This window comes from Leptosomus discolor, chromosome 20 (assembly GCF_034619465.1).
Source record: "Leptosomus discolor isolate bLepDis1 chromosome 20, bLepDis1.hap2, whole genome shotgun sequence".
NCBI classification, from domain to species: Eukaryota; Metazoa; Chordata; class Aves; order Leptosomiformes; family Leptosomidae; genus Leptosomus; species Leptosomus discolor.
The window spans coordinates 4,808,993-4,821,569 of record NC_141410.1 but is presented as its reverse complement, the minus strand read 5'-3'; the positions used below and the strand labels follow the sequence as shown (position 1 = coordinate 4,821,569).

Below are 12,577 nucleotides of genomic sequence, written 5' to 3'. Positions count from 1 at the left end.
GGCTGGAAACCATCCTCTGCCTCCTTCCAACCTCTGAAAAATACAGTTTATCCGGCACCTTGCAGCAAAATCCTCTTGGAAGTCCAGTGCACGGTCAGCGCCAGCTCAAGCAGGGGCAGCTGGGCTTTGCTAGGAGGTCTGTGGGGCACAGACGATCTGTAGGGAGCTGTGTGACCGAGCAAAACCAGGGTCCTCCACTACAGAAAGTGCCGTATGTCTCTTCCCAAAAAAACCCAGAAGTATCTTTGGAGCAGAGAAGTGAGCTGGGAGCAATGCTGCACTGCACAGTGAGCTCCTACCCTACCTTTGAGGGACGGGAAGGTATCAACCGGTCTGGGGACCAGGGATATGATTCCTGCTCCAGAGCCACGGCTGTCCCGCCAGGAATGTGCTGGGGGAGGCAGCGCCATTGTGTGTGGCAGTGGGTGACACTTTCTGGAGCATTTATAGATGCAAATGGGGAGCAGAGGAGGCGAATGGAAAATGTAAGGATCCATTGTAAACGCTAAAGGCACTGTGAGCGCTGAAATCTGAGCTCCCGAGTGAAAGCTGGAGTCCGCGGCAATGGACTTCAGGCAGTAAAAAAGCTTCGACGAGGCTGTTTCTGATGAACTTTAAATCCCTGACTCTATTTCAAATATCTGTACGAACACACCCTGTGCGAGGTCGTGCCATTTGGTTGGATACGCAGCGAATTTCTCAGTTTTTCTTGGAAAATCGCAGAAATCTTTTGAATTTTTGCCCCTCCACCCCACGGCTTGTTCTTGACCTTGAAGTCTGCCACCTGCCATCTCACCTCTTACGTGACTGAGCCTGGTCGAACTTGTCACATGTCACCATTTGTGTTTGCTGGGGATGGAGGTAATTTCTGCAAGCCTGGAGCAATGTTTGTACAGCACCCAGCACAGGAACATCTCGGCCTTTTTACCTAACAAGTGCTTCCACAATATAAATATTTAAGTATAATAAACAATTATGATCAAGTTTCTTGGGTGACTGCACACAGCAAGTGAATTTAAAATTCATTTCCCATGGGTATTCAGGCTTCAAATTCACTTTCTGTGAATGTTCATGCTAATAAAACTCCATTGCACAGAAAGAGAACACAAGAGAGATGCAAATATGACAAGGGCAAATTTGCTTAGGAGTTCAAATGAATATTCACCAACTTTTTATTATTTTTAAGTACTCATCCCTATTTGCTATAAAAAGATTAGTTTAGCTTTACTCTCCAAGCTCAGCAAAGCATGTATTTCTGAGGTATAATATATATTTCCTTGTACTAATGGAAAATTTTGTTACTAGCAAGTAAGGAGTATATTTAAAATGTACTTTATCTTCAGGAAAAGTCTCTACTAAACCCACGTGAGTTATCACCATCCTGAGAACCTCTGGATTTCAACACGTCTTGCAGTTTAAGGCTGGGATTTTTCCAATAAGCCTAAGGGACGTAAGAGCCTCCGCTCCTGCTGAAATGCAGGAGGGCAGAAGCAAATTCCCTTGCTCTCCTTTATAACCCCCCTTTATGACTGGGGCTGGCTCAACGTCCTCACAAATCTACACTCACCCCAGCAGGGTTTCTGTGCTCGTTTGGTGCCTTGCTGCTGAGCTCCCATTTCCCCCCCCCCCGCCTTCTTTAAAACCTCAGATTTTAGATTCAGATTCTTACACCGTTCTTTCCCTCTGATTTTCTTTGCTCATCTTTCATCTAGCGCTGCCCTCAGTTACGAGGATGCTGGAGATGCTTTCTCTTCACACCAGCTAAGCTCATGTTTGGAAGGACTTGGGGGTCACCGTGTCTCCTTTTTGCCTGAGGCAGAGGTAGCACTGTTTTGACATCTTCATTTGATTTCCGCCCTAGAATTGAAAGAGATGCAAATTAGCAATAATGAATATTTTCATTAAAAGTGTCTCGACATTATATCTGAGAACAGGATAATGATGCTGCTGCTTTCTGTAAAGTAGTCTGAAGTAGACCCAGGCTGCTTTATTTTTTCATTAGAAAAGAAATGTTTCTTTTTAAAAAAAACCCTGAAATTTAATGTAAGTGAAATTAGAGTAATTGTTAATTATGTAACTGCAAATGAGGCAGATCCTTATCTTGAGGCGAGCTGGTCCGATGCAGATTATGAACCGTTAGTTTTTATGGGGCGTCATCAGAAGGCAAGAAAATCAGCCAAACGGTCCCAAGTCATTTCTCGTGCTTGTCTGGACCTTTTGGATAGCGAGGGGTGTGAGGGATGGAGCACCGCTCCCTCTCACTGCACGTCTGGCCTAACGTTTAGTCTAGGAACACAAATACAAAAGGCACACGGGTCTTGTTTCCCTTGTCCCTTTGTGTTGTGCCGTGACAGAGCGAACTCCCCACCTACCAGCCCCGTATTTCCCACCCCTCAGCTTGCATCTTCGCCATCGGGTTTGAGGTCCCAGATTTTTCCAAGCTGAGTGTCCGTCCTTGGGCCTCTGGCAGTGTGACAAACTGCGCTCAGTGCCCGACAAAACTGCATCCTGGGGTTGATGGGGAGAGGTTTCATTCTTCCATAAGCACTGGAAGGTAGTTAATAATATAAAAACTGCCCTAGAGCCAAGCGCTGTGTTATGAAGTCACCAACTTTATAGGATAAACTTATTATCCTCACACAAGCTGCAGTACGTAGGTATTGGAAAAATTAAATGCACTTGAATAGCTTTGTAGATATATATCTCTGTATCCAGAAAACCTACTGACATTGAGCAAACACAAGAGCCTGGCAGTTGTCCTGCTCTGGTTTATTGCCATCAATAGGTTTTATACGTATTACCCTCTCAAAATCCCTCTGCCAACAGTCCTGCCAGCTTAGTGATTTGAGTCTTGTCCTGAAGACCTTTGGGGTGACAAACTTGCTGGTACCCACAGAACCTCCTGCATGCACTGGAGCTTAACAACATGCTTAGATTTTTCTGAGGAATCCATCCAGCTGTGCTTTTTAAAAATTATTATTTATTTAATATTTTGCATCCTCTTTTTTTTCAGACAGGCCTATCTATCTGCCCTGGCTTTCTCTGAGACCACCCGTAGCGTTCCCTCCCTCATGAGAACATCAGCTTTCCCGTGGACCCCTCTTGCTCCATCAAGACTTCATTTGAAGGCACCTCCCTCTTCTCAGTGCACCAGGCTTGGGGAAAACTTCCCCAGTTTCATGAATAGCTTTTAATATCGATAATATTAATAAGTCCCACCTGAGTTAGCTGAAGGACTAGATAATGCCTCAATCCTTCTCTCTAATAGAGGCCTGAGCTCCTCTTGGTGTGCTGGCCGATGGCCAGGGCGATCCATCTGGGATCACAGGTTGCTCCCAGCGGCAGCTGGGAATCAGATGGAGGGACCTGGGTCCGGCTGCGGCAGCTCACGGCTGGTCAGCCTTATCTCCAGTCTTCCCTGGAAGTGTAGGAACGTGTAAGAAAGCCTGGGGAGCCCCAGGGTGGGGAGTGCTCGGTGGGAGATGATGCTGCAGACTGGGAGGTGGGTGGGATGGGTGCCTCGTTGTGTGGTGCTCCCGTCAGGGAAAAAGAAGAAAATGCAGGAATAAAGAGAATTATTTTAGATGATTTTAACTGTTGTATATCAGAAGCAAAGTAAAATGCCCAAGTGAGTTGACAGCACCTACATTTGATCTCTGCCATGAACTGACTTGGAGGCAGAATTTTTCAAAGGCTGCTAATTGCCTAGTTATTGATTTTATACTGAGATACTTTATCACACTTGCGTGTTTGGTGTGGGGGTTTTTTTGGCTTGTTTTGGGTGGTTTTTTTTTAAAGTAATCTATGTCAAAAGTTAAATGGACTTCATTAGAAGAAGAATGTCCCCTGCCCTTCAATGGCTGGGTGTCACATTAGGGTAAATCTACCTCCAGCAGATTTAATTAAAAACTCCTGTTTAGACAAAAACCTGTGTGCTCCTGCAATACCTAAAAAGTGAGGGGGTTTGTTACCATTTTTTGGTAACGCTGCACTGAAGTAGAAATTACGCTGAGCCATTTTGAGTCATGAGAGCCGAAGCAGCCATGCCCCCATGCTTACAGCTTTGCAGTCCCTGGTTTTTGACCCCAGTCTCTCCCCCTCTGCCCCGGTAGCGTCAGAGCGCTGCGCAAATTGCCCAGCACACGAGGATTAGCGCTCCTCCCAATAACATTAAAATTCTTTAAGCAAGAGATGAAGGAATTGTTCCTTATTTGGCTGGAAAGGTTTGCCGTGTTTTATGGGTTGCAGACCCTTTTCTGCTGGGTCACAGCACCCCTTCACACCTGGTTTCAGCCCATCTGTGCCTCAGTTTCCCCATCCTATGAAGCGAGGTCTGCAGTGTTTTCCTACCTAACTAAAGAAACGAAGTACTTGTGAATTATCTGATGTAAAGGGCTTTCTCTCAATCCCGAAAAAGTGTTATTTTTCAGAGGAGATGACACCAGCCGATCTGTGTTACGAAGAGTTAAGGAGATGGACACCAATATGCTCCAAGCCCCAAATGCATAGAATCAATGAACACATACTGAAGCCTTAAAACGTGACTATAGATCATGTGATGTGTGTATATGTATGAATATTTCTCTGTTTTTTCAGCTGCCTTCTCAATGCTGAAACTTTATCTATGTATATTTTTGAAGATTTCGAAGTTTAGTGGGGAATGTAATTGTATGTTTATAATCGTATGCAATACAGAATTAGTCCACCCTGCATCTTGGGGAAAAAAAAAAAGGAGAAAAAAGAGAGGAAAAAAAAAAAAGCTAGTTTTATTGTTCCATGCTCCCCAGCCACACTCTTTTGTTGTAAAAGCAGCTGGTTTTTCAGTGGGGCAATCCTCAAACTAGAAGTGCCACCGCTGTTGGTGCTGCCGACAAAACGAGGGAGGACAACGACGCTTACACCACAGCATGCTTTCTCTCAAGGATGATTTGCTGATTGGAGGAATAGATTAAGTTTCACTCTTGTCTAGATTGTGCTGTACGGTCCCCAAAACACCTGGGGGGGACTTTGTGGATGCTATTGTGCACCCTGAGTGGCAGGTGGCGATGGGAAGGTGCGCTGTGAGTGCAAAATCCCCTCTCCTTTAGTCTATGGAGGTCTCCATGTCTGCATTCATCTTAGGAGTACTTTAGAAGCCTGAACCACACCTGAGATCTTACCTTTTACTTACTTCACAAATATGATAGTAAAAAAATTACATTTCTCTCTAGCATCTTCCTTTTCCAGGATGCTCTGGCTGACTCATCCCATGGGCTCTGCCCTGCAGACCCCGTTTCTACTTTTGTTTGCTGGGGAGGGAGGAAGGGGCTGTTTTTCCACCGGTTTTGCCAATGGTATTTTTTGCCATTGTTGAAACAGATGGGTGCAAATGTTCATTCCTCCCTCCTGCCCAATTTAGGACAATGGTCCTGCCTGTAATCTGCCAGGCTGAAGCACCTAGAGGGTCATGAAAATTCAGAGGCATCTGAATTTCACCGTGCCTTTTGCTAATGTCAAACCTTCATAGGAATTGACTTCACAGGACAAAGAAACTGTCAGATGAATGCTGATGCAGTATTAATGATAGGGTACATTGACCTACCCTGGCGTGTCATCACTGCTGCCAAAGGAAACACGGAGGCAACCCATAATCACCTTTCCTGCATCTGTCCCACTAACACCTAATTTAAGCATGTGTTTGTCTGCTGATTGATCACAGGATTTTTTTCATGGCACCTATTATCCTGCTATCCAAGTGCTTCAGAATCTCCCTATTCATTTAAGGTTTTATATGATCCTTATAACAGTGTCTGAACAGCTGGTAAATCAGGTCTGCAAAGCAAATGTCTCTGCGGACTTCCCATTCTTCCCTTCCCAAGGGCACAGATGATTTCTTATAGTAAGCAGCAGGGCTTGATCTCCCAAAGCACCCCTGCAGTTTTGCAGAACCCAACCACATTTTACCCCTCTAATTTGTGACGGGGAAGGGATGGGGAAACAGCACTTCGTACAGACTTTACCTGAAGTTCTTTCTCTTTGCTCCCTATTTCTCTCTTGCTTTATGGAAAGTTGTTTGTGGAACTCAAGCAGTTTTACAGAACTGGCACGCAGACTTCAGACTTCACTGCTGCTCCAAGCCCGTAGATACTGTGTGTGCACTTCTGGGTCTGCACCCGCTCTCCTGGCTCCTGCGAGCGCGTCCCCACTGGGTGCTGCTGAGCTGTTTTGTAGTCCCCAGCTGCGCTCATGGGTGTCTGTGACTTGCTGGCGTGCCACCCGCTCACCCACCCACCGCTGCCAGAGGTCCCGTGCTTTGCTGAGCCACCGCCAAGCACCCCCGAAGCAAGCACAGCCCCTGCCGGGCAGCTCCGCTCTCAAAGCACCCGGAGGGGCCAGCACCAGAGCTCAGGGCACCCTTCTGCACCCTTCTCCTGGGGAGCAGCTGGCCGACAGCAATGGCTGTGGACTGGTTCAAATTGAGTGGGACCTGGCACTTGGTTAATGCTAAAATCAGCTCCTTAGGGATATTTCAGCCCAAACTACAATGAGAACCATTTTTGCAGCAAAGCACGCAGCTCTGCTCACGTGGATGCACCTTTGGAGCTCACCCCTTCTCTCAGCAAGACCTACAGCACCTACGTAGGAAGAACCCAACAAACCTGCTCCTGGGTGGGGAGAGCCGGGCTGAGACCACCACAAATGAGAGGTGTCCATGCAAGAGAGCTAAATCATCACAGCACCACCATCATTAACTGCTTCTACATGCCACGAAAGGGAGTGCTTCACGCAGAGTTTGCAGCAGGGGATATGTTAAAACAGGAGGGTGGACCAGAGTTAGATTTTTGTCAAGGTTTATGTATTGACCCATGAGACGAAGATGAGGTCATCTCGGAAATAGCTGCAGCACGTCAACTGTGTTTGACCGTGTGAGCTTTAATGGCTTCATTCACCTCTCGGTTGCATGGACCCACCCCAGCCAGGTGGGAGATGTGCAACAGTTTATATCGCTCAGATGACAGACATGGTTCATCAGTGGGGAGACACGCCCCCCCCCCCACGAAATTTGCAGTTTTATGTTAAGCAGATACCCTGAAACTCCTGGGTAATCGCACTGACCGTTTTATAGAACCAAACAGCAATCGCCTGCCCTCAATAGTCAAGAAAGCAGAGACCAAAAAATGTTGCAAGTTTTGGGTACGTTGCAGCGGGAGCTCATCGCTGACACTGATACCTGCTTGTGAAAAGCTGGCTGCTGACGTCATCCCCATAAACATTTAAATGTAGGCTGAACGTACACAGATTCGTTGGATCGCTTTAACTCATTAAACAAATGTTGGGTTTAATAGAACCGCGTATAAAGGCTGGTGCCATGGATGCACTCAGCTGTGAAATATGCTGTGGAAGTCATTTGTTTGCAAGGGGTCTAGAAATCTGCTTCCTATTAACGTAAAATGGGTTTACTGGAGAAAAATCTCTGGGATCACATTTTTCTCTCAATTATCCCTTCTCAGTGGGATTCCTCGAGGTTTGTGCTGGGTAACTGAGATGTGTCTAAGCTGGGCGGCTTGGGTCTGGGGTTTGTTTTGATCCATTAAGCTTGTATCTCGCCGTGGTGATGTAATTCCCCCAGTCCGAGACACTTTATAAACATTAATGGGTTTGTTTTCGCGGTCCCGGGAGATGCACTGCACGGGAAGGTCGCCGGGACCTTTTCACCCACACAGAAATGGAGATGGGGAAACGTGTCACTGCAGCATTGCGGGGAAAAACAGAATATTCACCCAAATTTTTAACCCGTCCATGCTTAGCTCCGTTTAATCTCATTTTAATAACTTATTAAGTAAAGCACTAGCATTTCAGCTACAGCACGGCAGTAACACATCAGCAAGGTCTGCCTTAAGATGCTGCTTTATACTCCAGCTGAGAAAGAAAAGAGTTGGTGCTCAGTATTTTAAGAGTGAGAAGGGGGGTCAAATGCAGTTATAAATACGCAAATAAAAATGTGACCTTTGTAGAGGCAAAAAAAATTGTAGACATTAGCAACTGTTGTAACTTGGATGGAAATTACTTAGCGGAGATGTGCTACAAGAGACTATTGAACTCGGGGCACGCTGTGCTTTTTCTGGTGATTGCCGCTGAAGTTTGTTGGTCTCTTGGACCGGATTTTCTTGGTGAGCTTTTCTTTGCTGATGAATAGCCACACAGATGCCTCTGGTGACATTTGGAAAGGGCCAAATTGCCGCTGTTTGCACTGCAGCGTGCCAGGGCGTAACAAAACAGAGGCGCAGATCAAGAACTCTGTCTTTGGTGATCTTTTTCCCAATCACAGAAGGTCCATTTTAGAGGATGTGCTGAAAGAAGCTGATGGTGCTCGCTGCCCTTTCAGCTGGGAATTGTTACTGCAAGCAGAGATACATGGAGCAGATGAGAAAATAATGTAAATATACCGACAGAAGGCAATTTTTTTTGGTGGAAGTGAGACACAAGCAGATAAAAAGCGATCAGCAGAATTTACATAAGCCTTCACCATCTCAAAGGTCATCATTCTGCAGGATGACACATTGAAATTCATTTTTATTAAATTCTGGCTGATTATTTAATTGGAAAAGAAAGGATTTAATTGAATCAAGTCAAAGGGCCATATTAGATTACGTTCATCCTTAACACAAAAAAGCTTTTCCCATTTAGTTAAACTGGTTCCTTTGCATATTGAACATATTAAACTGTGAAAAGCGGTACTCTGAACAGCAAATTAAAGCGTTTGGAAGGCCTGAAGAGTACCCATGTGCTACTCAGCCCTTTTTCAGCTCCTAAACCTTCTCACATTCCCTTTACTGCACTCCTTAGGTTGAAACAAGAGCCAAGGTGATGGGTAGTACCCTCCATCTGTGTTTATGCCACCTATGTACTCTTGAGAAATAGCCTGCCTTGATGCGATGCTACTACTAGAGCACATGGCCCAAAATTGAGGGTTTTTTTCAGGTTTTCAAGGCTATGCTTGCAGTACCTGAAAAGATGCTGAGTGTTGCTAAGGCTGAACGGAGACTTGAGACCTGTTGGCATTGACTCAGGTTTCCCTTAGGGAATATTCCCGACCTCGCTGTGCCTCATCTGCGTGGCCAGGGACTCCCATCCCTTAGGGACACAGACTTGCTGCGTAGCTGTCAAGCTCCTGGTAAAAGCTGGATTATTTCATACTTATTATAAAAAAGTAAAGCAATTTTGGGAAACAAAATGTTTCTAATTTTGGCCACTTAATTAGCTTTTAATTTAATTTTGTTTTACCTCAAAGCTAACAGGAGGAAGGGAACGAGGGCCAATTCATTTCCTAACGCTTCATTTCATCCCAGTTTTTGAGGATTTCAGCAAAGGTTTGGCCTTCCGAATGGGAATCGGTACAATCCAAAACAAGCCTCAGGTATCACACTTGGAACGCACACCCCGGTGATACTTTTACTCCTTCCCTCCTCAAGGCAGTTTTGCTGCAGAGCAACAATCAGGGCCTTTCTGTGGCTTTGTGGGTTACCCTTGTCTCAGAACCAGGGTGACAGCGCAGGCAGATTTTGGGTCGGGAAGGTGTCGGAGGTGTGCCCACGCGATAGGGTGTGGGGTGGAGAGTTGGTATCGCCGCCAAACGCGGGGCAGCAGCGCCGCAGGGTCCATCATGCTGCTATAACCCCGGGCACCAGCAAACCCCAGCCGCCCCCGCGCTGGAAATCCCTTCGCTGCCCCACGCCCCTGCTCGCACCGCTCGCTTTCTGCCGGGCTCGAGCTCTGCCAGCTGGTACCTCAGGATCGCTGCGACACTGCGTGCTCTTTCCCGGCGGAAGCTCGGAGAAAGCAAATCCTGCTTTGAGAGATCGAAATCAATTTTAAATGGACCCAGCTGTTCCCTAGGAAGGACGGGAGGAGGTATGGGGAAGGGGAGGAAATCTTTCAAGATATCTTCAGGGGAATCTCAAAAGGACTTAAAGTAATAAGGAAGATATTTTAAAGCAAGGTTATTAATTTATGGATGAGTCCACAGCCAAGTTTAAGAAAGATATTTTTTAAATAGCACACACACTAATGTAGAAATTCTCTTGCATCGGTAAATTAAAAAGATTCCAGCGCTGCCAGCACAGCAACTCAACTAGTCTATTATTAAGGTTAGATTGAGTAAGAAGCATAATTTGGTCTTTGCTTCAGCAGCTGAATGTGTTCTTGGAAGGCTCAAATCAGTTTTAACCTGATTTTTTATGATAAAAATAATGTGCCAGTACTTTAAAGCTGAGTTGCTTTCTGCTGAAGCTTACGTTTTATTCAAGCGCAATGACTAAGTTTTGCATGTATGGTACCGTGATTGCACATTCAGGTTATCTGGTTACATACATCACTCTCTCATTTGCAAGCACAGTCTGCAGCAAATACTCATGCAAATTAGGCATGAAACCAGGTATTTATCTTGATTAGAATCCAGTTTCTATATATACTTGAAGAACTTTATCTCATTCAGGGATGGCTGTATAGATGATGAAGAAAGGATTTTTTAAAAAAAATTGCATTTCTTTTCCTTGTGGGTTGTTTGTCCGCCCTTTGCAAATTCATTAAGGAAGACAGACCTTTCCACCCATATTCCAAGCGCCCTGGCCCAGCGCTAGTGGTTGGGTTGCAGATGCTGCTGGAAACTCTCAGTCAAAAATAACTTTCAATGAAAAAGCCACTGTACCATTTATCTGAGTACTAGATTTTCTTTGCTTTGCAAAATCCTTTTACAGATTACAAGGTCTAGATGCCACTTGACAAGGACTCGGACCTTTTCACTTTTGGAGAGCTGGCTGTACGCACAATTCAGATGAGCTCTGAGGTTTTGGGGGACCCAGGCCCGTCTTAGTATTGCTTTTCAGCAGACCGACATGACAAGTTTACCTGATTTCTGTTCCTAAACGCTGCCTGGGGACACTGCAGGCCAAACCCCTCTGCTTCTGCAGAGCCACATCCCAGCGCTCCCCAGAGACCGTCACTGCGTGGGACAGTGACGTGCTTCTGCTTTATCTCATGGCAAGCCTCTCCCAGAGGCAGCTTTGCAGCTCTCTGAGAAGGGAAGCCCTTTTCTACGGTTTTTACTGCCTTTTGGCAAAGGTCTCTGCAATGCCAGTGGTGATGCAGAAGGCACATCCTGAAGTTCAAGGAACTGCCCCAAATTCTCAGGTTGTGCAGCCAAAAGCCTGAGTTTTGGCAAATACCGGAGGGTTTAGCGAATGGTGCAGACATGGGCAGGACTGTTTCCCCCACTTTCTTTAGGCACTGTGATTTTTCTCTGGCTTTGCCCTCGTCGAGAGCCTTTCCTCGCTGGCCCTGGTGCTTCCCACACCCACTCCCACATCCACAGGGCCCTGCAGGCTCCCACCCTGCTGCCACGGGGGCTCCTGCCTGGTTCCTAAACCCTTTTATGAACTTTTAAAGATGCATGTGGCTTAGGTGAAAACAGGCAGCACTGCTGCCCACAGCTTTTGGAAGCGGGAATGGTTCTGCGGAGGTGCAGCCGTGCAGGCCATGGTTTCCAGAGCAGCACCATTGCATTTCGGTGGGGATGAAGCCTGCACGGTGAGGATTGCAGCTCTGCAGGCTTGCTGCAGCCCAGGCCCTGGCAAGCATGCAAGTGGATCCCTCCGAGGCATTGATACAGTACAGGGAAACATCAGCGCTCCCTCTAGCAGTCGCCAGCGACGATACCAAATAATTCTCGATTTTTCACCCTGGGTTCATGCCACATGAACCGCCAGCGTGAGGGCTCTCGCATTAACCGCTGCTGCAGCGCCGCAGCACGTAGGTTGCTTTCCCCCACCCCAAAACCCTCACAGGGGGCATTTTTGGAGCCCATTTTACCTTCACCTGCTGCACGCAGCTTTTGGTTATGGCCACGCACCGGGATGAACCTGAGCCCAATTAGCACAAAGGCACTTAATTAGTGAAAAGCACGCTGGGGGCACTGCAGCACTCGCCGCACCCGCGCAGCAGTAACACCAAACTTCCCGGGGGGGGGGGGTGTGTGTGTATGGGGGGGGGGCTCGCTATAAATGCAGCCGCCGCAAGGCTGTACCCCCCCGCCCCCCCCCTTGCTTGCCCGCCCCGCGCGGGAGGGACCCGCCTCCGCGGCAGACGCTGAGCGCCGCGTAACGCCGCGCAACGCCGCGGATGCCCTCGGCCGAGCCGCGCTCGCCTCCTTCGCGGCCCTGCCCGGGCTGCCGGGGGGGGCAACAGGTAGGGGGCAACTCCCCCCCACCCCCCCCCCCCAACCTGTTCCCCCTTGCACAGCCCTTCTCCTCTTTACTCCCCACTTGCACCCCCTCCGCACGGCCCCCCCCCCTTGCACAGACCCCCCCCCCTTACCTCTGCACGCTGCTTGCACAGCCCCCCTCCCCTTTGCTCCCCCTCTTGTACAGTCCCTTTCCCCTTTGCACAGCCCCCCCCCCTTACACCATCCTTGCACACCCTCCCTCTCCTCTGCACAGCCCTTTTCCCCTTTGCACCCCCCACTCGCACAGCCCCTCTCCTCCTCGTCCAGCCCCCCCTCCCCTTTGCACCCCTCCTCGTACAGGCCCCCCCTCCCCTTTGC

General features: G+C 47.7%; 1 protein-coding gene across 1 annotated transcript in view; it reads left to right on the top strand.

The window, feature by feature from the left end:
• Positions 1-12,577, top strand: part of KAZN (kazrin, periplakin interacting protein) — a 222,066-nt gene that overhangs the window by 120,414 nt on the left and 89,075 nt on the right. The window lies entirely within an intron of this gene.